Raw genomic sequence first — 24942 nt, 5'->3', positions numbered from 1 at the left:
GGACACTCATTGGCTCACTCATAGAAGTGTCTTGGCAGGACTGGAGCCCAGGAAAGAAAAGCATCCAGCAAATGGAGAAGGAAGTGTAAGAGACAGAGAAGGATGGAGACCAGAGGCTCATCCAAGGCAGCCTCTGAATTTAGGTGACACTGACTTGGGCCAGTATTTCCATTTTATGTTTCAATAATGCTTTGATGCCATCATAACACTGGAGACGGCCATGAAAGAAACATCCTGTTCATAAAGGTTAAATCCTGAGAGGGCAAAAGATAAGCATTAATGAGACTCAACAGTGTTCCCACAAGGAATCACGAGCCCAGCTTAACAGATATGTGATGCAGATGGCATCCGATTCATGCCAGGCAAATGCCAGATTCACCATCCAAGAGAATCACTAAATTCTGATCCCCAGACAAATTTCCAAGGCATCCAACTTAATTAAGTTCACTAACTCAAGCAATCTTTGCTTTATGGTGCCATTAAGGGCCTCAGATCTGTTCATTCCACTCACATAGCACAACACAACAGGGATAACAAAGAAAGATCAAACAGGAAAATAAGCAAGAACAGGAAAAAATGCAGTATGAAACATCGGCGGCAAACATTTGCAGCCATTCATGATCAAAGGAATAAAGAATAAAGACAGTTCCCTTCATCTAAAAGAGAGCATTTTCAACATACAACCATGTCTGATATCCTGTTGTGTTTAGGCAGGACAGAAAAGACTGCATGGAAGATGGCACAGTGGAGCTTGGGAGTCACCTATTTCATTTTATCTGAATGCCATAGGCAAACACTTCTTCCAGGCTCAGTGCACCCGTCCACCCACTTGGGACGCAATGTAAGGAGAGAGAGAAACAACTCCAGGAGCTAGTCTTCTCCAGGGAAGATCAGCAAGCAAAGATTTACAAGTGCAAGAATCCCAAAGCTTTAGAAATTCTGCTTTAGCCTGTGTCCAAGCATTTTGTGTGCGCGCGTGTCTTTGCCCTGTCACTTTCCCCATGAAAAGCCACTCTTTGGTGCCCAATCAGAGCAAACATCCATTTGAGTTTTCTGTGGATTGCCATTTGCTCCAATTCAACTTTAAAGAACAGGTTTTCATGGGGAAAGCTCCAGAGCAAAAGCAGGGGTGCTCCAACACAGAGCTTTAAAGCACAGACCATGCCTGGGAAAAGTGGAGGAGGGGGAAGTGTGGATGAGCCCTGGATGAGCCGATTGTTACACCACATGTTTCTTTTGCTACATGTTGCAGAAGAGAAAGGAATGACCGCTCCACGCTTAAAACGGGGGGCGCCCTTTGCGTGGACGCGTGCAGCCCCTAGATCTGGAGCGGCCCCAACAGCATAGGCTTGGCTTTGCCTTCCCTCAGGTGTGATACCTGGAGGTCTCCGCCTACCCCAGTCAGTTGTACAATCCCACCTGGGGGAAGCGTTGCCAAGGAGACCAGGCCAGGTAGGGGAGGGATTACCTGCCCACACAATAGAGGGAGGATCTTACCTAGGAATCCTCACTTGGCTTCAGAGCTTCTCCCACCCTACCCACCCTCAGTTAAGGTCTTATTTTGCAGGTTAACTTTTCTTCACAGGTTTTGCAGGTTAACTTTTCTTCACAGGTATGCGGGCGCTGCTACGTTAAGGTCGCTGTTAAAGGGCCGGAAAGGAATTTCCCTGCATTGGCAGGTTTTGCCTTTCCCATAGCAAAACGTCACAACTTTGGCGGTATCAGGCCTTGGGCGGAATCCTTTAGTCCATCTTCCTCTTTGTGGCGGCAATACCAGGGTTCCTCATTAAAGGGGTTTCTGAAGGGAGGCTTTGACCGTACGCCGAAAGGTCGTCATTGCTCTCCCCTGCAGTGGCGGTGTAACGGGGGCGGCTATCTCTGCTTGAACACATGTTCTCCAGAGCCGGCCCATCCCCCCCACACACACACTGGATAACCCTGATGTTCCCTAGGTCCCCGGCTGGGGACTGGGGAGGGAGAACACCCAATGCCTGAGCCAAGGTCTACCCACATTTGAAAGTTAATAAAGTTGTGGCCAATTTAATCCCATAGCACGTTGTCATGAGTCGTTATTTCACATGACGGGGGGGACCGCGCGGGATCTGGGGACTCCGCCTGTCCACGCAAACACAGTAGTGGCAGCTGTTCCTCTGGTCCTCTCTTACAGTGCATGGAGAATGTGCTCTAGAAGGTAAAAGGCTAACCCCAGACACCACCTTTTGCTGTAAAGCAGGTGGACATGACTTGAAGTTGGCTACTTTAACTGTCCCTGTCTGGCTGCTTTCCCCCTCCCCTACCCAACCAAGGAACCCAGAACTATTTGCTCCATTGAGTAAGGAAAAGTAGTTGAGAGGAGTGCAAGGGAAAGTGGCAGGTGGGAAGAGGTTTAAGCACAGCTATCCCATTGGCTGATGGTCAATCAAGACCTATAAAGCCCTATGCATAAAGCCCCTTGTACACCAAGGAAGGATTAAACTGAGAGCACATGCACTGTTATTGCTATCTAAACCTGAAACACATTGACGGGCCACGGGGATTAAAGGAATGTAAAAAAAGAAAGACAGAAATTAGACCTCACAAGCAGAACATCAGCCTGCCGGACAGCATGGATCTGTGCCCTAATGAAAGCCACAATTTGACCACATAAGTCAGCAAAACCTGCTTCAAATTTTTATTCTCAGGGTTGATTATTTTCATATTACAGCCTCCTTTTTTCTTATTTTTTTTTCTTTTAAGTGGACCACCCTTGGGTTAAAGAAATGGATGCAATATGAGAAAGGGAGAATGATTCCTCTGAGAATAACCTGTCCTTCTCCTCACCTGCAACCTCTCCAATAAAAGCCCACAAAACAGTCAATAAATAAATGTCAGCGTCACCTTTTCAAACAAAGGCTTGCCAAGACAAAAAGCCAACACCATTCTGCTTTTGAATGAGCACAGATCATCAATCCCACCTGCAATGAAGCCTCTTTCCCAATGTGTCACTGGATAAATATCACTAAATACCACCATCCTTTTTCCTCAAGGCAAGCCCCAGAGACATAAGAGACGTCCATTCAGAATTAATCCGCTGTGTGGAGTAAGAAGCAGCAGGAGCTTTGAGAAAGGAGATTCAATAGCAACGCCAGGGATGGGGGACACAAGGAGATGAAAAGGGTACCCAAGGACCTTCAAACCCTCAACTTGCTTGCAAAACTGGGCAAGCAAATGCCTTCAAAGAGTCCAAGGCAAGGCATGAAGGCAACACACACACAGTCCTCTCCTGCTGCTTGTCTACCCTGTGTAGCGTCCAGAGGGGATCAAGCCTCTGACTAGGAAGCTTCCATTTAGCTGTCAGGGGGTCTTGGCTGCAGGCAGGCCAGATGTTCGTCTCATCTCTCTTTAAAAAGGTATCTAAGCCAGCAGCCATGCCGGGGAAGTGAATTCCAGGAATTCATTACCCTTGGTATGAATGAGCCTTTTCTTTTGCCCAGTATGAGTATATCATTCATCCATTTCATTTGATGAGCCCAAGCACTAGTATTAAAGAGCATGTAATATACACCCATAAGGACAGTAATTAAAATATTGTTTTATTCTGCAGTGCTGTTCAACCCCTCTTTCTCCCTCTGAAATAATTAAGCATGTTTTCAAAAGGATACATTAAAATGTCAGCAATCAGCTTGCTGAGAGGCTTACAAAGCAACCCTAACCATGTCTGCCCCGAAGTCCTGTTGAATTCAGTGGGACTTACTCTCAGGCAAGTAGGGTTAGGAGGGCAGCCTTGGTGGGGCAGTAGATTAGGCACAATAACCCCATTACAATTACAATTCCTCGTTGCACATATATGCCAACAACCTACGAATGGATGGATCTGTCCATTTCAGTTTCTTTTAGCAAGCAGCTCAAACCTCTTTACACACCAAGCTTCTCAGGTAGACTGAGGGAGAGCAATGGCTTGGTTTCCTGGTCTTTCCTAAAGTGAGCTAAACCTGGCATATTAATATGCATATTAAGTACAGTGGTGCCTCGCAAGACAAAAAGAATCCGTTCTGTGATTCTTTGTCTAGCGGTTTTTTTCGTCTTGCGAAGCAAGCCCATTGAAGGATTAGCGGATTAGCGCTATTAGTGCTATTAGCGGCTTTTAGCTGCTTTTAGTGGTTTATCTGCTGATCGGATCAGCTGATAAGCGGCTTAGTGGCTTAGAAAAAGGGGGGGAGGAAAAAAAACCCAGCAGGAACTCACAAGACATTGTCGTCCCATAGGAGATTCGTTTTGCGAAGCACCTCCAAAACGGAAAACTCTTTCGTCTAGCGAGTTTTCCATCTTGCGAGACATTCGTCTTGTGGGGCACCACTGTATACTTAAGCATGTTGCTTCTATGAGGTTGGCTACACCACATTTTCATGATTAAAATGAGCCACAGAGGCTGGATTAGAAGGAACAAACTTTGCTTACTAGTGTGCTGCTCCCAGCTACAGTATATACAAAACTGAAACTAGTTAATTCTTCTTAGCTTCCATTCCCCCTCCCCAGTACAAGCATTTCTCAATGACTTTGGTTCCTGCTCACATTGCAATCCTTGTACTGGCTGCATTGAACTGGTGGGCTTCATTTGTTACTCTAGTTCAGGGGTGGTGGGGAGCCTGGGGCTTTCCAGACATAGCTAGACTCCAACTTTTATCATCGCCACCCAGCATGGCCAGTGTTCAGGGCAATGGATTCCTCCCCCTTGCTTCAGTTGTGCAAAAGCTGCCCCAGAGATGCTCCTTCCTGTGCTTTGTGCCTTCCCAAGTTTCTAGAGGCCTGATGCAAAGGTTTCTGGCCCTTGAATGGGGCACACGTCAGCCAGATGCATAAAAGGGCAGAGCTCCTGTAGCAATTTTAATAGTTACCGTATTTTTTCACTCTATAAGACGCACCAGACCATAAGACGCACCTAGTTTTTGGAGGAGGAAAACAAGAAAAAAAATATTCTGAATCCCAGAAGCCAGAACAGCAAGAGCCAGAACAGTGAAAGCAGTGACCCCTCTTGCTGTTCTGGCTTCTGGGATAGCTGCGCAGCCTGCATTCGCTCCATAAGACGCACACACATTTCCCCTTACCTTTTAGGAGGGAAAAAGTGAGTCTTATAGAGCAAAAAATACAATATATAAGTGGTGGGATTCCAGCATGAACTTGGAAGATGTCAAGAGTTATAGGCTGTAGGAGGAGATCTGGGAGACCAAATGGGAAGGTGGGACAGAACACCTGCACGGGTTATGTAGAAGTGGGAAGTTCAGCAAAAGATGCTAAATTTCTCACTCTCCAAGTTGACCTCCATGCATTATGTAAGGCGACAAGATGAAAACGGGAGAGAACTATTTGGGTAGAAGTTGAAATGTTGACAGTTTGCTGTGTGGGGGTGAGAACAGCTTCACCTGATGAAATTCCCTTTTTTGCCCAACTAGTAAGAGTAAGGAAGGAGACTTGCCCCCCATCGTTACATGCCAAGCTCCTCCTTTTACCATGCACATCAAGGTCCACAACCTCTCACTTTAGACATGCAAGTCCCTTAAAAATAATATGAAATAAAATTATTATTAGATAACAGAATGAAGTACCTTGGCATCACAACTACAACCTGTCCCCAGATTCAGAAAGCAGAGGCTTCTTTCCAGGGCAGGGAGCTTTCCCCCACCCCACCAATTCTTGCTGTTTGTAATAAAATGAACTTTTATTGTTTAACCCTTCACAGTTTATTGCTTCTGGTGGAACCACCTGGTGCCAATAGTGGCATAGCAGCTAACGACAAATGACAAACTAATTTTGCTTGGTGGTTAAGAGACTACAGATAGGTGTGAACTCAAAGGTATCTTTCATTTAATGCACCAAGACCATCCACAGGCAGTAGTGATGGGCTGATACTTTTCAGGATTGTAACAGGGAAAATTAACCCTTTCCTCTACCGTTGAGGAACGCCCCTCCTCTGTCACTGCTCTTTGAGATGGAAGAAATTTTCTCAGTGGCACCAGACCAGACCCATTTGCCTTTGCTCCCTCTGTGGCTTCCCGAAGACTCCCCCCCATCACTTTATTTGCACAGCAGTAAAAAGTGCCACCTGTCATTGTGTATCAAGTTTCCATTTAAAGTTATGCTAGACTACCCCCCAAAAAACGATATATATCCTCCCTCCCATTTTCGCAAGAACATTCATCTCTATCAAAAAGGGGATGAGGAATTCATTGGGGGTGAGGAGTTTGCCATTAAGACAAGGCAGCAGAGTGTTTGGAGTTATTTTCTCCCCCCCCCCAGCCTTGCTACCTGGCAGCGTGGCACAAAGCAGCTTGCAGGTGTCCTTCAGTCCTATAAAATGCAATGCTATGTTCTTGGTGGACGTCGTATTGTTCCCAATGAGGCATTTTATATGACTGAAGAATGCTGCTGATTTGAATGGGGAGACAAGGAACTTTACAGCTAAGGTGGTCTGCTACAAGAGAGGACAGAAGCTCTCTTCCTTTAATGGCTGTGTAGATGTGCAGATTTCAGCAGGTCTGCCCTGCCATACAAAATGCACCTGATGAAACTCCTCCTCCTCACCTGTTTAAGGTGCAGGAACATAGTCCTCTTTTTCACTCAGCCACCCTATTTTTAACCTTTCTCTGCCTTGTCTTGATGGCAAATCCCTTATTGGAAATGATGCTGATTTTGTAATCGGCCCGAAAACGCTGCCCTCGTTTTGCCCTTTCCAACTTGGAGCAGGGAGATCTGAGTTTGTGTCCCAGTGGCCTTGGGCCAGTGGTTCTGTCTCAGCCTAACAAACCTCACAGGACGGTTGTGAGGCTAAAGCAGAGAGAGAGCAAGAATCAGGTGCGTGGCCTCAAGTTCCTTGGAGGAAAGCTGTGAGAGAAACACAACAAACACAGCTGACAACTTGCATATTCAATGCCCATTTCCCTCATTTGTATTCATGCCTCTCATCATCCTATTTGGGAGGTGAAAATTCACTTTGAGAGGTGTTGGATTGTTTTACTGAATATTCACAGCAATTTATTTGCAGAAGAGTAAGTTCCCTCTGGCTTTTACCTTATTTGGGGTTGATCAATGGCAACTGCAGTTCCTCCAAGGTCATGCCATTCAGAAGTTTGCTATTCCACTGTTGTCTGCACAACATGCACTCCAATAGGCAATGAAAAGGGGCTGTGGCATTCACCTCCTAGGAGCTGAGGCTACTGGTTTCAATCTATAGCCATCGAGGCAGTTGCCAGTCTTGCATTTTGTTTTGAGAGAAACAGGGGGGAGACACGGCAATACTTGCTTCAAGTCATGGACAGCAGGTCAGACAACCAAGCACAGGTGAGGCCTGGCTCCTGCTGTAGGTGACAAAGTTGCCCATCAACCAGATAAAAATACTTGGGCTGCTCCTGTGCCTTCAGCACCACCCTCATATTCAGGAATTCTTCAGTGATTTTTTTGATATTATAAAAATAATCTGATGGTCTGCAGATCAGGTTACTGAAATGAAGCACGAGCCGGTAAAAAGGTGGCAGTCTTCTTAGGCAAATCCCAAGGAATTCAAAGGCTGCAACCCAAGCATCTCAGCTTTGCATTTAACAAGGCACATCCACCAGGAGAGGTTGCCATCTTACGCCTGCACCTTCCCAAGTCCCATCCTTTGGTAGGCAGAGGGGGTGGCAGGCTGAAATCCAGCTTGATTCAGCATCTGGGGAAGAGAAACGGGTCAAAAATATTGGTAACTGCATATCATTTATTTATTTATTTATTTATTTATTGCCAGCCCTTCACCCTAAGGTCCTAATAAAACATAATACTAAAAACAATTTAAAACAACAAAGCTATTGTGGCTTCTGCAATTAGCACCATCGAATACCCACCAAAATAAAACAAGGAAATAAAAAAGAAAATTGAGGGGTGGGGAACACATGGAATTTCATCATGTGTACTCCTCAAACCCCCCACTCCTGCCGCTTTTGAGCCCATCCCTCAAACAAACCTTGAAATGATAATAACCAGTATTCCATTTTGCTTCCAGGCTAATCTGCACATACTTGCCAAGCTTATTTATGCAAGCTGTTTACTGCTGAAGGACGATGGCTACAGGAGCCAGCTGCAACGGAGGGGAGGTCTCTTGACAGCCTCTTTAACAGTTATAATAGAGGTTTGCTTTCAGCAGCAAGCAACAGGTGTTGAAATCCCCTCTCCTACACCACCATTAAAAGTGCCGAAGCCCTGTGTGTCCTCTGTTGCAGCTGGCCGCCTTAACTGGCAACACTGGCCTGTCATTAAGAGCAGGAAGAACTCACAGGTGCTTGAAGACTGCACAATAAGATAGGGCTGCTGAGACAAGAGTCATGGGGTTCCCTTTTGCTTTGGAATACAATATTTCTCCTTGTTCAGCTGGTGGCAAACTTGGGAGTTTGGGCTTTCTAATCCAAAGAAAACAAAGGTCCTATTGGGGCAGGGCAGCCCATTTTGCCACCTGTGGTGAAACAGAAAGATGCTGCCCCGTGGTTGCCATGCCAACGCCAACGCCTTCCTTGTCTGGGTCTCCTGGCAGCACCGGTGAAGCAGTCGCAGCAATGGCAGGTTCCGGGAAGATCTTGTGAGATCTCCATGGGCTCTTTCCAGATCTTGTCAGCAGCTGCCACTGCTGCCACTTCTCCACCAGCTGCAGGGGCAGCAACGTGCGCAGGGCACCTCCTTGGGCACTGCCTCTTGGGGTTTTGCCAACCCCATAGCCTGCCTCAGGGACGTATTGGCCCTGGGTCCTATTCATGCATTTATGTGCTACTCTCATATGCAGGGCCATATTTCTGTCCCCAATGTTATGCCACCTCCACCCCCAATCTTTGATTGCTGGGGTATCTGAGAAAAGAATAATTCACCGAAAGGGTCTCAATGGGGCTGCATCACTGGGAGGAATTGCAAAAAGTGTGGGACTGCTCCCACTTCTACATGAGTGCCCTATATATGGATAAACTCAAGAATGGGGCAAAATGTCAAACTTTTCTTTTTGTTTGGCCCTGGGGGGGGAATTAGGCTATATTATGTGTTGTAGTGATACCACACCTCACTGTAAGATGCTCGAACTCAGGACGAAAGGGAGAAGCATGATCAACTGCTTCCCGGAAACCTATGTCCCCACTGTGGAAGAACTTGTGGATCCAGAGCTGGCCTCTACAGTCACTATTAAGACTATGTTCATGGAAGACAATCTTACTTGGCTACAAGTGATCACCAAAGAAGTAAGAAGATGATACCTTGCTCAGAGCTGAATGGAATATATTTTCCATGTGTGGAGTTTTGTTTTTGTTTTGTTGGGTTGTGGCTACACCAGTTATGATTGACATGTGCAAAGGAGTCCAATGTGGTATTAAAGGGGGAAAGCTTTGCATATGGCCAAGAAAATCTGATTGGCTTTGAAAGCAACCCTTCAAGGCAGAGTCATTTTACAGTAGCAAATGAATTTATGAGCATGACATGCCAGTGAACTGGACACAGAAACAGCAGGTCACCCAGGTGAGAGGACTTTGTGCCCCAGGAGTTTAGTTCTTTACCGATGGAAATTTAGTCTTTTACAAAAGGCTTTCCAAGACTTTAGCTTGCAGCCTCCTTGCTTCAGTTTATCTACAAAAGGGGGAGGCGGACTTCCTGTATTGAACCTCCCCGTTTCGATGCCAGATTAAACATTTAAAAATCCAATTCTTCCCAATTCAGCTCTACTCACGGGTAATTACTTTAGAGTCAAATTGTCCACAGGAAAAAGTCAGTGCTCTCCGACAACAGCTATGCGGCTTCGCTCCGTGGAAGAAGCAGACGATTCGAAGCACCGCGCCACTCACCCCACATCGCTCCGGATCCCCGAAACCGGGTTTCCCTGTGAGTAGGGGAGGCGCAAAAGGTGCCCGCCGAATCCCACGTTCACAGGCTTCTCCCGCCTGTGATTTTTACGGGTCTCTGCCTTCGCCATGGCGGTACAGACCCAAATTCCCACGGGGCAAATTCCTCCCGATCAGAGGAATTCCGCCATTGCCGGAGGCACCAACCCGGAAGTCTCCTGGAGGTCCGTTCTTAACCTGAAACTGTTTTTAACCTGAAGCACCACTTTACCTAATGGGGCCTCCTGCTGCCGCTGCACCAATTTCTGTTCTCATCCTGAAGCAAAGTTCTTAACCCGAGGTACTATTTCTGGGTTAGCGGAGTGTGTAACCTGAAGCGTATGTAACCTGAAGCATATGTAACCCAAGATACCACTGTATAATTATTGTCACTTCTTCTCTCTCTGTTCCAGATCAGGGGTCAGCAACCTTTTTCAGCCGTGGGCCGGTCCACCGTCCCTCAGGCCATGTGGTGGGCCGGACTATATTTAGAAAAAAATATGAAGGAATTATTATGCCCCATAAATAACCTAGCTGCCTTTTTCCACAAGGTGTTGAAATGTCAGACATTATTGTTAATGAATTTTTGTAAAGCACATATAGGGTTGTTTAGTTTGTGATTTCTCTCTGTGTGCTCCTTGGGCATGGTATTTCACCCAGAGAGCAACAATGGAACTGGAACCCTGGGTGGTGAGGGAAATCTGTGGCTGGGAAGACCCCTCTCTACAGCTTCTCCATCCACTTTGAAAAGTGCCGCCCCTGGTAATTGTCAGCTGTTCATCTGTGACACAAGTCTCCAGACACAGGTCCCAGCCTGCATGGTCAGATGAGAATATATCAGAGAAAGAAGGGCACATTAATGCAACATATAAAATATACACATTTCAAATACCCACATTTGTCATAGAATGATGCACGTGAATGAACCATGTTCCAAATCAGTCAGGTGGCCCTAGGAATCAGTCCATGAAAACTATTTTCCAAGCTGTTGTCTCCCATGACAGCCCAGTCTTCCATGTTTTACTCCACTTGACCTTGAGCCACTATACAAGAAAATGTAAGTGACCCAAGTCATTACACTGCAGCCTCAGCCTGGTGACAGAGAGCTAAAATCCCCAAGAGGCTGATGCCACAAAACTCTAATGAATAGTTTATCCCCTCATTACACTTGGAAAAGCCAAAGGCTTATAAAGCCGCAAAGCTGAGGAACAGCACTCACGTTTTACAAGTATCTGGGTAAATCTCCTTTGTAACTAGATCTGCATATTATCCTATTAACAGAAGTAACAGGAATTTAATAATTTAATGGAAATTGTAAACGTAACACAAAGGCACAATGTATAGAATGACAGTGTCATTGGATCTCCTGCTGCAAGATTCACCATGAGACAAAATTTGATATAGTAAAGCTTCCTCCACAAAACTGAAGCCCTCACTGCAAAACAATTGTGGAGATGGTACTACTCTTACAAGGGTGTAGGAAAGAAAGTGTCAATTTGCATTTGCCGGACATAGCCAGTATTCGGCCCTTGCAAACAGCGTCCGGGCGGAAATCGCTGAAGTGTCTGAGAAAATCCCATGTTAGAAGTGTAGTTCAACAACTTGGCAACCCTACCCTAAACTTCATTACGTTGTAAGTTTATCAGGTACTGTTATCATAATTTTATATTCATGGACATGTAACTATTATGCAACTGCCAAACACTGACTGGATGCAGAGAGTGGTGGGATGTACCAGCCAGGGAACCCCTAGGGAAAGAAGGCTGAGAGCCAGGGGATTGGAGGGAGGAGGAGGAGGAGTGGTCAGAGGGAGAAGAGGGAGCAGGCTGTGAGGAGCAGCTGTCAGAAGCTGGAGAGGCAACAGTGAGCAGGAAGAGTCTTTGGCAGAGTGCAATTCAGACTCTGAGGCTGAAGCAGAGAAGGGTCAAGAGGCAGAGTGGAAACAGGCTGCTGAAGAGTTAAGGGAGTCTCCCCCTCCTGCTGCAACCAGCTCCCCCCCCCCGTGGCCTCCAAGAACACACAGAGAAATGAAAAGAACAGAACAGAGATTAGTCATGCACAGACACAGTTTGAGACTGCGTAGGGAAAACCCAGGCGAGGAGGAACCTTAGACAGGGATGGGAAGGCAAGAACCTTCAGTATTCAAAACTGTGCCATCAGGACAAGACCTCCTAAGAATAGTTTCTGAGACCACCAGGTCTGAGCTGTGGTTGTTTCCTGGAATAAAGATTTAACTTCACTGACCTCGGGTGATTTATTGTTTTTTGTTGCTGATCTACGCCTGACTCAAGCCCTAAGAGGACATAACATTGCAATGTAACATAAACCAACTCCTAGGTTCTTTCTATTACTACCATAGCTGTCAAGTGTCCCTTATTTGAAGGGACAGTCCCTTATTCCAGGGCCATGTCCCGCTGTTGTACCTTATTGATGGATGTCCCTTAAATGTCCCTTAAATGATGTCCCTTAAATTTCAAAGGAAGCAGCTCCTCTCCCTCCCTCCCTGCCGGCCAGGGAGGAGGGAGGCTCCAACTCTGTTGCTTGGCTGTGTTGCTCACCCAATAAGAAGTCTAAGAATGACTGGGGGGTGCAGCTTGCATGCCTTGTGTGTGACTAGTTAATGCAAGCTGAGGGGTTTTTTGAATGCTGGGCGCTATTTTGTTGCACGTGCTGCTGCAAACTTTGCAGTGCAAAGCCAGGCCGGGGAGCCATCTTAAGTTGAGGCTGCATAGGCCTTGTGGTGCATGTGATTCAGATTCTATTCAGTTGAACCTCTGGTTACAAAGTTGGTTGGACAGTGTTCTCGAAGCTACCAGCATGAGTTCGACCAGACTGCAGGAGGACAGGAAGACTGGAGTGCCTGGAACAGGTGAGGCTGCAGGTCCCTTATTTTGGCTGCTGGTCCCTTATTTTCAAGGCTGCTGGTCCCTTATTTTCAAATCTGTAAGTTGACAGATATGATTAATACACTATCCACTATATGTATGGTCATAGAATCATAGAATCATAGAGTTGGAAGAGACCACAAGGGCCATCGAGTCCAACCCCCTGCCAAGCAGGAAACACCATCAGAGCACTCCTGACATATGGTTGTCAAGCCTCTGCTTAAAGACCTCCAAAGCAGGAGACTCCACCACACTCCTTGGCAGCAAATTCCAGTGTCGAACAGCTCTTACTGTCAGGAAGTTCGTTTAGGTGGAATCTTCTTTCTTGTAGTTTGGATCCATTGCTCCGTGTCCGCTTCTCTGGAGCAGCAGAAAACAACCTTTCTCCCTCCTCTATGTGACATCCTTTTATATATTTGAACATGGCTTGATGGGTTGAATTGCTTTAGGATGTTTCATGGGCATATATATAATGCCAGCAACCATTTTGTGCATGCCCAATTGATGTGCAACAGAAGAGGGCGGGATGGGGGTGGAAGAGGGGTGGGGAATAATGAGGGGTAGAACGGGGCATAACAGCGCAGGGCAGGATTTTGAGTGCTCCACTAGCGTGCATGCGGGAACCAAGAACAGAACCCTCGTGCAAAATGGTCACTCTCTGTATATATATTCCTATATACATAAAAATGCAAGGTGTCATTACACTCTGCAGTAGGCTTGGCCGCCAATGGGCAGCCACACCAACTGCAGCGTGAGGAATGGCAGGCCGGCCCAGGAAAGCTGTTGAACAGGGTGGTGGAGGTCCTTCAAACAGTGGTTTATAGCAAGCCACTGTGTGGAGCGAGCGCGCGCGCGCACACACACACACACACACACACACACACTGCCTCTGTTAAATATGCTGGCAGCAAGGTTTCATTGGAGAAAAGCAAATACATTTATTTGTTTGTAATTCCTACATGTGTTACTTTAAACTGAAGGAGTGAGGACCAGGGGTCCACCTGGGTCCACTTTGGAGAGCCAGGGTGGAGCCATTTTATAAGCTGAAAGCTAAAAAAGACATTTCTCTCTCCCCTGCTTGCCCCTGCTTGCAAAAACAATATTTTTGCAACACAGCGAGTTTGCAAGAGGATGCGGTCAGGGGATTTTGGAGCTGTTCTGAGAAACTGTTCGTTTGCCCAGGATGTCTAGCCCACCACAAGGTTCTAAGCCGAGCAACCTGTTAAAACCACAAAAGAGGAGGGGGTCAAGGAGCATTTACTGGAACCAGTAAAAGGGGTCAGAAAGATTTTAAACTCGCAGCGCCACCTAGTGTATAATGCAGTTTGGAACCGAAAGACCAACATCAATTATTTAATTGGTTGAGCTTCAATGAATATGCATAAAGGGGAATGTTTGAGGGCTGGGTCAAGGGTTGAACCATTGTTTTGCCTAAGGGGATAAAAACTGTTTGCCCCTGGTGTTCGGGGGCATTTTCTCTCATTTTGGCAGCTGAATGCACCCCTTTGCTTTGCTTGTCTGACAAATAAACCAAAGTCAATAAAACTTTTGTAATTAAAATATTGCTGCCTGGATTTTTCCATTCTGGTCTGTATTCTGAAGTCTCTAACATTTCTGGTGCCTGTGTAACTCGGATAGGGACCTTAAGTCCTCAAAAAGACCAGAAGGCAGCTCCCTTGTCCTTTTCTAGGCAGGACACAGGGGAAGGGCCAATAGGCCGCTTATCCTGGCGCCACCGAGGCTTTTCTTCGGAGGAGGGCGAAGCCAATTTGACCCTTCTGCTGGATCCTGGAAGAGAAGGCAATGGATTGAAGGACCGAGGTTGACAGGACAGGGCAGAGTCCAGCCGGCTGGTGAGTACATGACAAAGGGCCCTGGGGACAGAGGAAGACAGAGACCCCCTTGTAATTAAAAAGGGGAAGGGGCATCCTGATCACATGCCCAAGCGTGTTTGGTGGCAGTAAGGGAAGGATTGGCCCCTGATACCCACCCACGCTTAAGGATTTAAAGGAAGGCAAAAAGGAAAAAGGGGGGGGGGAACCGGGAGGCTAGTGTGTGTGGTACAGCGTCCAGTGAAAGAGGCACTTGGTGCGTGTGTATGTGTAACCCCAGGGTATTCCCCTGGGGTAGAACCAATAAGTACTGCGCTTCCCAGCAGCGCGAGTTCGACTGGGCGAGGAAAATTGGGAAGTGTATGTGTGTGTGTTTGGTGTTTGGGGACGCTGCACAAGGGCCATATTAAATATGGGAGGGAGTGGCTCAAAAGGTCTAATAACTCCCCTAAAGTGCATGCTGAACAATTTCAAGAAAGGATTCAGCGGAGACTATGGCGTTGTGATGACGCCAGAACGCTTACACACTCTGTGTGAACTGGACTGGACACAGCATTGAACTGGGAAGAAACATAGGGGCCCTAGCTGGGACAGGGCAACAAGGAGTATCTTTTGAGGCTGAGTAGTTACTTAGAGAAGAGTTTCAGACTCAGATTCAGATTTGGGAGCGATGGAGGGGATCGCTCCAGAGATCCCTTAGGTTATCCAAGTTAGTATACAGAACCAGAGTGCATACAAAGGTTTCAGATCTCTGGACCTCAATGAAGGCAAGAGTTCAGCCAGGCAGAGCTGGAGGGTTCTCTGCTGAGCTGTAAGTTTGATAGTAAGGCAAGCCTCCTAGTTTCTCCAAAGCCCATCACTGAACTGGGAAGCACATGAGCCTTGCAGACCTCCAACAGTTTTGATCCCTATAGTAAGTACAGCTTGACCAGGGAGGACAAGCTAAATCCCAGAACTTAGCTAGGGAAGAGCTGGGTATCTATGTGACCAGCGGCAGTTTGGAACACATCAGGGAAACCACCAGTAGTGCCATAGCTTCTCTGATGACCAGTGAGAGGTGGTCTATGGCTAGGAAATACGAAATGGTTTTAGACCTATAGCAGTTATAGCTGAGACAGGGAGGTCAATTTAATTGGTGTCCTTAACCAGGCACCAGCTGGATGGCTCAGTGCTCAGGTGTGTCTCAGAGAACACTGCAGCAGACCCCTGGTTTGAGACTCAGGCAGAGAAACCTCAAGAGAAGACCTGCATCTTTGTGGCCACCACAGTTGACAAGTTAGTTGCCACAGAAAAAGGATGAGGGAACAGATGAAAAAAAAAAAAAAAAAACAAGCCGGACACCTGAAACTGACCACAGGGTGTGACCAGCCAAGGTCAGGTGTCTGCTGGGAGAACTACTAGAAGTTAAAAAAAAAAACAAAACAAAACACAAAAAAACTGCATAAAACTAAAAGAGGAAGAAGAACTTTCTCCATTTAACTTGCATGAGTTTGTGAACATGGATGAAGTTCTAGAGGTTCACGTGATAATAGAGAAACCCCCCCCACCCCCCTGGCTGAAGAAATATAAGACTGATCAATTCAAAATTAAGGAGCACAGGCAGGAAAACGCCTCAAGAAGCCCATTTACCAGGGATCCGAGGCAAAAGTCCTGGCCCCACCCCCATATGATCCAAGTGCCGTGGTGGCCCCCTTGGGAGGACAGGGACAGCCCCATATCCCCAAAGCTCCACCGCCGCCCCGATATGTGGCCCCCAGGAGCCGAAGCAGGAAAGGGGGGCTGCCAGACACCCCAGAAGTAGACGAGGCAGAGCCTAGTGACCAGATCCTGAACAAAATATACCCCAACCTTAAAGAATTGAGGGAAAGGATGAACAAATACAGAAGTTTGACCACTATGTATCGAGAAGCTGCAGAAGCTTATTGCAATATTTGAGGCAAAGCATTGGGGGAGCACATAAAGCGGTCCAGGTCCACCGCAGAGGCAGGAGAAGCAGAAGTCCTGACCCCCCCTTCATGTAGTTTGGGACAAGCCACTCCCTGCGCCTCCGTTCACCCTTCAATATGTCCCCTTCACCACCATCCCAGGCAGTTGTGGACTTGCGGTCCTCTATATTTGCAGCGCATGAGGCTACCTGGGCAGATTGTCAGCAATTGCTGAGCACTCTCTTTACCTCAGAGGAAAGGAGGAGAATTAATACACAGGCTTTAGAATTTCTTGGAACGCCTGATGGAGGCATACAGAATTTGGACCCCCTTTGACTTTGAACTCCCTGCACATAAGTTAATGGTAAATGCCTCCCTCATAGGACCCCCTTTGACTTTGAACTCCCTGCACATGAGTTAATGGTAAATGCCTCCCTCATAGGACAATGTGCAAAGGACATTAGAACCAAAATCCAAAAACAGCCTGGGTTCCAGGGCATGTCCAGATTTCAGGTCATGGCCATCGTTTAGAAGGTGTTTGAACAAAGAGGAGAGGCTGAGAAGAGGGAGAAAAAGCAGTGGAGGAAAGAAAAGGCAGCAGTGTTAGGCACAGCAATGGCTCACAGGCCAGGGACCCGAGGGGTCCGCTGCGGCCAAGGGGGAGGAAGATGCCTGTTCAGCAACAGTAAGGCCATAAGAATTACCCCTGTGAAAGGCTGCATGGAGCCAATTGGGAAGCCTGGTCAAAACGCATGTATTACTGGCTGGCAGAAAAGCAACTATGGGAAAGTACACAGGCTGAAACAGGCTTTGCCCAGCCCATTAAGAAGTTTACAGGCGCAGTGGAGGCTTGTGAAGGAGACGTGGCTGATGCTCTAGAGAAGCCCTGGGTTGCGTGGCAGGGATTGAAGACGGCATGTCAGGCTGCAGTGGAAGCCAGACCAGAGGGGCCTAGAGGATGCCCAGAAAGAGTACCAAGCCCAGAGGGGGCTGAGTACCAAGCCCAGAGGGGGCTGAGGCTGCTTTGGGAAGTTGTTTCTACGGTTCAACGCATCTGTGTGATGCACTGTGTGTTGGAGAAAGGCTGAAAAGGCAGTTGCAAGCTGTTCCTCAGGCAATGGAGCACCCAAAAGTGGGGGTGCAGGCCAGGCAAGCCATTCCAAGAGTTCTGAGGAGGCCAAAGTCTCCAAGAGTTATTTGTCCTCTGAGGTGAAGTCCAACAGCGAAAGGCATTGCCATGCAATTGGCAGCTGGATGCAAGGCTAACATCTATATTGATTCTAAATATGCCTTCTTAACCCTGCATGTGCATGGCGCCCTATGGAAAGAGCGGGGCTTGAGTGGAGCCCACGGGAAAGCTCTGAAATACGTTCCAGAAGTTGAGACGTTACTAGAAACTGTATGGGCCCCCAAAGAGATTGCTGTAATGCACTGCAAAGGCCATGATAGAGGTTGGGACATGGTCACCAGAGGCAACCGGAAAGCAGATAATGCAGCTTGTGAGGCAGCTCTGAAACCTCCACCAGTGGTCACCACCACCCTCAACCCAGCTACCCTGTTGCCGGTAGGAGAAGGTGAGGAGCAGACGCACGATTGCATTGAGGTTATGGACACAAGACTGGACCAGGAGAAGTGGCCAGAGGAAATCGATTGGCAGACAGAGTGGCCAAGGAAGCAGCCCGGGAACCGGCCCCGCCTCAGTTATTGGAACAGTGGTCCCAGAAGGGATCTTGAGCACTGCTGACAAACCAGATACTATGTATCCACCCACATGAGGCCAGATGCCACAACCAAGCAGCTGGAGAAGTATGTCTATATAGCCAACCTTTATCAACTGGCGGCCCAGATTTCCAGGAAATGCCTGCTATGCCAAAAGAATAATCCCAGAACTCACTCCAGACGATGTGGAACCACGTTACACCCTTGATGAACAGCAGTGGACCAGCCAAGAAGGAGCAACGCTCCAGGAAGGACCAGACAGCCGTGTTTTTGTGCCCCAACATCTGGCCAGCACAATTGTAAAGAATTACCACGAGTCCACCCATTTGGGAGGCCCAGCTGCTAAAGCACACCTTGGGAGAATATTCTATCTCAACTAACTGCTGCTATAACTAACTGCTGCTATATCCCAAAACTGTGCCCTGTGCGCCAACCAAGAGACTGAAACTATCACCCTTTGAACTTCTATATGGCAGGCCAACCCCTTTCGTCCGAGACATCCCCGCCAGTTTGGGGCAGATGGGAGATCACATCACCCAAGAACAAGTGCAATCCCTGTGTTTGTTGTGTGTGTGTGTTTGCTTCCTTTCCAGGTATTCCCTCGAGCGTACACCTGCAGTCCCGCGGCAGTCTCGCTGAGCCGGTTCACCAGTTCCTCTGGGTGACAGCGTCTGGCGACCCCCTCATCCCCAACTGCAGTGAAAGTAGTCGAGGTGATCCCCTGGGTACATCACACGCATCTGAAGAAGGGTGTCTGGACTTGCAAGAGAAATCCTGCTGACCCTCTGAAGTTGATCATCACCTTGTGTCTGACGCTACCAGGGAAAAAGCGTTAGGCGACGGGCAACGAGATCCTGCGACTAATCATCACAAGGACAGTTACAAAGACTTTCTCTTTTCTCTCTTATTTTCTTTATTGACTTGCTAATGTCTTATTGCCCTGACCCTACCGAACCATACCAACCCTATTGGCCTGCTGACCTCTGCTATGACTGGTTTGTCTTGCCGGTGGTAAGAGACGGCATACTCGTAGGCTCTTGGGAACGAGGGTTCAATAGGGCGGCCGCAGTACAGCATCCCACTCTCCCACTGTGGCTCTTTATTCACTGCATTGCCCAGCGCACTTGGATGTGGCTCCTCCGGGGAGCTGCAGGATTGGTCGAAATCTATCGAGTTCTAGACCGCTCTTGTAGTTGTGGGAGAATAGCCTGCTGGTTGCAGGGTAGAGCACTGTACCAACCCCATTTGATAATCAGGTGCACATTAAAATTACTGAACAGGTGCTTGTAAGTTCTGCAGCCCCACCTGTGGTTGTCGTGGTGGCTCAAGCCTCCCTAAATCCCAGAATACTACCTGAACTACTGGGCCTGGTAACTCCACACCTAATACCCTTGAATGTGGCAGGGTATTCTTGTGGCTGCATAAGAGTTGCCGCCCAGTAGACAGACAGGGCACCTAGTTCCGGAAGAATTGGATGGGAGGGGTGCCCGCGGGCAGGGTCCCCAACGTAGAAACTTGCTCTCCAGCAAATTTAGAGGCACCACTAGGACTTTTGGTATTGGGACCAGAACCCCTTGATATAGTCACCCCGTGTGTCAGGCCGTTGCAGGGGTGGATATATTCTTGTGGGTGCATGGTGATATATGAAGAGGGGGAAGCCCCTTTTGGGTATAATCTCTTGAGGAGACAACACGAGGGCCCAGTCCACCCACAAGGGATTCTAGGGAAATTGCTCCATATAGTGGGTGCCTCAGCAAAAAGGTGGAGAGTCACCCCTGAGGCCCAGCGAATAATTGAATACGAATATCAGTGGGCCCTTCAGCAGTAAAAGAACATTAGGAATGGCCCCCGAGTATTGGTGGGAGGAACTATGGAAATATTGGGGTTGGTGGGTAGGCGTGGTATGTACTGTCCTACTTCTCTGGATACTCCTGTATTTTTGCTGGCATTGGCCAAGGCGGGAAAGAGTTCCCTGGTCTCCCCTGCCAACTTTTCCCATCTAATGACTGAGTGGGGCGTCCATAACCCCTACACTAGGTGTTTACAAGTGGCTGAAGTGGTAACCCATTCTGCCAATAAGTCACCCCAACAGATGCCACGAGTGGACTACCACTCCTCCCACTGCCACTTAACCGTTCCGCCATTGGTCAATGCAGCTACATGTACGCATGTCCTGGCTCTCTATGATGTGGTACCTATAGGTCCATCAAAATGAAAATGCAGAACCATAATCGGTCGGCATTTTCATGATGGAAAGGGGGGAATGAAGGAGTGAGGACCAGGGGTCCACCTGGGTCCACTTTGGAGAGCCAGGGTGGAGCCATTTTATAAGCTGAAAGCTAAAAAAGACATTTCTCTCTCCCCTGCTTGCCCCTGCTTGCAAAAACAATATTTTTGCAACACAGCGAGTTTGCAAGAGGATGCGGTCAGGGGATTTTGGAGCTGTTCTGAGAAACTGTTCGTTTGCCCAGGATGTCTAGCCCACCACAAGGTTCTAAGCCGAGCAACCTGTTAAAACCACAAAAGAGGAGGGGGTCAAGGAGCATTTACTGGAACCAGTAAAAGGGGTCAGAAAGATTTTAAACTCGCAGCGCCACCTAGTGTATAATGCAGTTTGGAACCGAAAGACCAACATCAATTATTTAATTGGTTGAGCTTCAATGAATATGCATAAAGGGGAATGTTTGAGGGCTGGGTCAAGGGTTGAACCATTGTTTTGCCTAAGGGGATAAAAACTGTTTGCCCCTGGTGTTCGGGGGCATTTTCTCTCATTTTGGCAGCTGAATGCACCCCTTTGCTTTGCTTGTCTGACAAATAAACCAAAGTCAATAAAACTTTTGTAATTAAAATATTGCTGCCTGGATTTTTCCATTCTGGTCTGTATTCTGAAGTCTCTAACAAAACCACTAGAAGGCACTACTTGTGTAGGTATCTAGCCAGCATTTGTTTGTAGCTCTCTGTCTAAGTTAAATCCACCCCTAAAAGCTGAGCCATTTTGTTTCTTGTTCTCTCCCAACTCGTTGAGACAAGACATCTGCTGTTTCTCTCTCTCTCATCTCCACACATTGTGTAAATAGTTCCTGCATGAATAAACTCCAGAAAGTGTAAGTGATTGTTCCAGTCTAATTCATCTAAGCTAACAGTTTTCACAGAGGGGAGGCTCATGTGGGAATTAGAATACAGTTACCTTCCAAATCCAATGTGTATCAGAGAGGATCCACCATTCCATCTATTCAAGTATTGGCTGGTTGGAGGGGAAGGGAGAGAAAGAGAGAGCACCAGGATCCCATCCTTCTCTGGACCTTTGTACCATCAGATTACTTGCTCCCTCTAAGGAGGCCTGTCACTGACATATTAATATGAGTAAGCAGGCCAGTAAGCAGTCTAGTAAAAGCAATCTGTGGACTAGTAACTTTTGGTAGATATATTTGTGAAGATATGAGGGAACATCCATACATGTTCACTGCATGAAAAACGATGAGTTATAAGCACAGTGGAGTGACATATGCCATTTTAAAAAATGAACATGTGAATCCAGCAACTGACTTGGGAAGATATAAGCAAAACCTCCTGATGGTGTTAGAATAAAGGCTTTTGCTTTAGCGACAAATAAAGGTTTTATCTGAACACAGAAAGCTTTTCTGTGATGTCACTGGAAGACAAAAGCTCTATATAATCTTCACAAAACAGATGGAAAGGTTTGCCATGGAAAACAACCCTGGGTTAAAAGGAAAGACGAAAGAGAGACAGCCATTGCCAATTTAAAGATCAGCTGATTTTTAGATGAGATTAGAAGCAGCAGAAGAGCTTAGAGCAGTGACAATTCCAGCCAGGGCAATAAGAGAAGTCTTTTCAACTTCTTTTATGTTTCAAACAAGATTGAAAAGCCAGTTATGTCTGATCTCATTATAACAAGCTGGCGAAGACAGCGGGATTGTCAGATGAAAGAACTGCCGTCCCAGAGACGAAAGATACAATGAGATAGAGAATCTCTCTCTTTCACTGCAATGAAAAAGTATGTGCCCTTGCATGCACTTCCTATCTCACTGCATTGTGAAGAGCGCCATTGACCCGAATATCCCCCAGTGGCTGGGGAATGGAGGAGGCAAAATAAAGGGCTAGGGACAGTGAGGTGAGGTTGTGCATTCCCACAGATGCACATGAGAGGGGGAGGAACAGCATCAGTGCCCCCTTAAGCAAGTGGTGCTACATTCCCCAGGATGGCCGTGGTGAGATCAGGAGAGCTTCAGGTGGACAGCTATGTTCACACCTGCAGAATGCTGCAGCCAACCTAAAGGTCTCCTGACATTGTCTCTGCCCCTATCCTCCCTGTCAAAGAGTAAGCTGGCAGTAAATCACACCATTCAAGTTGGAGTTAACTCGTTATTACCTTCATTGGCTTCACTGACTGTCAGGTCTAATGAGCGCAACTTACCAGGCTTATCCCTCTGACCACACATTGTTGTCCCACCAGCACTCCACCGGCTCTAAGCCTTCTTCGCTGGTTCCCCAACTAGTTCTTCCCACCAGTCCTCTGCATCCAACCAGTCCATGCCACTACCCCCTTTCCGCTGAACGTGGAACCACCTGCCACTGGAGTACGCCACATCTACATGCACTGGGCCCCTGCAACAGCACAGCAGCAGCAGCACTGTGACTTGGCAGAAAGCACTTACGAAGGACAGAGGCAATGAGAGGGACTCCTTCATGTTCATCTCCCCACCCTTCTAGGCTAAGGGGTCCAGAAAGGGCATCTTCCCAAAAGTTCCCCAAATCCTGGAGTCATCCCTGAAAGTACAGGTCATGGGGGCGGGGAAAGAACACCCATGTGAGCACATGATCCTAATGTTCATATTTTCCATTTTCAGAGAAGAAGAGATCTAAAAATATTTAAACTTATGCAGGATGTTTTTTAAAAAAAACAACAAAAAAACCAATATTAAAGTCTATAAACACCTCTCCTTGTAAATCATATTTAATTATAAATTTCTAGTTTAATATCAAGAAAATCAAACAGTAGGATGAAACAATTTACAACTTTTGTATACTATGCTCCCATTTCACTTATGTCTTACATTTAAAACAATGGAAACTCAACAAGATTATATTACAAAGTGAAGAACGATAAATAATTCAAAGATTCCACTTGTAAACTGGTTACCACACAGGGTGCTAAGAATAGTTATTGGAAGAGTTTTTGAAGAAATAAACTGTGCTGGAAAAGAAGAAAGAATAAGGCAAGAGGCGCAACTGATTCTTCAAATAAGAAAGAAGCCGAAGCTGGAAGACTCAAAGACCACAAGAGAAGCTGACTGGACAACAGCTAGTGATTAAGAGATCAAACAAGACAGCTAAATCTTATAATTTATTGAAGCAAAGGCAATAAGCCACATAAATTGTTATTATCATTAAAACAAAAGAAGATATTAATCCCTCCAATAGAAAATCATGCCAAGGTGGCAGAAAGCATTGTCAAAGAGTTTCCATCTCATTACAGATATTTATTTATTTACTTATTAAATCACACACTTCTGACAATCCAAATATAGGAGCAATTGAAAGGCATTTCATTATCTATGCCTAAATTTGCTCATGGGGATATTTAAAACCCTAGACGAAATAAATTAAGTTTTAAAGGAGACAATAAATAAATAAATCTTCATATATATACACATTAAATAATTGTAAGGTAGGAAAGTATTGTCCTGATATTTCAGTTGGAGGGTTTGCCTAAGGCAAATTTGTGGAAGAGGCCACAATCCAGGGTCTGGCTGCTTTGTACCTCAGCCTCAACGTTACTGTAGTGCACCAGATATTATATGAGAAGGCTTTTCTCCCTGTTCCAATGTTACAGAAAACTCACGCGGCAGTGAGGGGGGATAGAGCCTTCTCTGTGGTGTCCCCTATTGTGGAACGCCCTTTCCCCACAAGTATCACTGGTGCCAATGCTGTTATCATCTATCTATCTATCTATCATCTATCTATCTATCTATCTATCTATCTATCTATCTATCTATCCAGGCAATTTACCGTAAGTTGGTTGTTGTTCAACCTGCTCTCTTGTTTTTAGCTGTATCTGTTACTTCTGAATGATGTGTTTCTTATTGTGCATTTCATAATTTATGTTCTTTTTGCCACCCTGGTACCCGTGCAGATGAACAGTTGGCCTATAAATATTTAAACAAATACATCCCTTCCTGTGATCCCCTAGACAGGCATGCAGCCCTGGGGGTCATCACTGTTTGGTTGCTTTTCTTTGGGCTAGTCTGGTTCCTTCCAACTAGTTATTCCGGCCAATTGAACAGAAGCTGAAAGAAATACTGAGGCCCTAATGACCACTGTAAGTTTGATTTCACATGAACTGGCATCTTCTGAGAACGTGCCAAGGATAACCCTTGATGAAATGCTACAAAGTAAGGCAGAAACTTGCCTTTTGATACTGGTGCAATTTCCCTGGACTGCAAACTGAGTAGATGCCAACAATGTGATTGACAATCCCCCTGAATCATGAAAGGCAAACAAGCTTTATTTTGGTCTATGATTTCCAGGGAAAATTAATTGCATGGGCTCTCTACGGATGACCACACACACACAATTCTGCACCAAGCTAACATCAGTTTTGCAGTATTTTTTAACAACCATGTGGAACATTAGCAAACTGAATGGCAAGCCTGTTCCGATCTTCCAGGAGTGGACAGTATGGTGGTGCAACACCTGACCTCCC

The 24942-nt window shown here is 46.6% G+C and overlaps 1 long non-coding RNA gene across 1 annotated transcript in view; it reads right to left on the bottom strand.

Annotated features, from left to right (window-relative positions):
* Positions 1 to 6982: 6982 nt before the first annotated feature.
* Positions 6983 to 24942, bottom strand: part of LOC309532744 — a 31097-nt gene continuing 13137 nt past the window's right edge. The window contains exon 2 of the long non-coding RNA XR_014219999.1: positions 6983 to 7681. This is a non-coding gene — a long non-coding RNA (uncharacterized lncRNA). The remainder of the gene's footprint in view (positions 7682 to 24942) is intronic.

Source organism: Podarcis vaucheri, assembly GCF_965113315.1.
Source record: "Podarcis vaucheri genome assembly, chromosome: 5".
NCBI classification, from domain to species: domain Eukaryota; kingdom Metazoa; phylum Chordata; class Lepidosauria; order Squamata; family Lacertidae; genus Podarcis; species Podarcis vaucheri.
The sequence above is the reverse complement of the archived record's forward strand: the minus strand, read 5'-3'. Positions and strand labels throughout refer to the sequence as shown.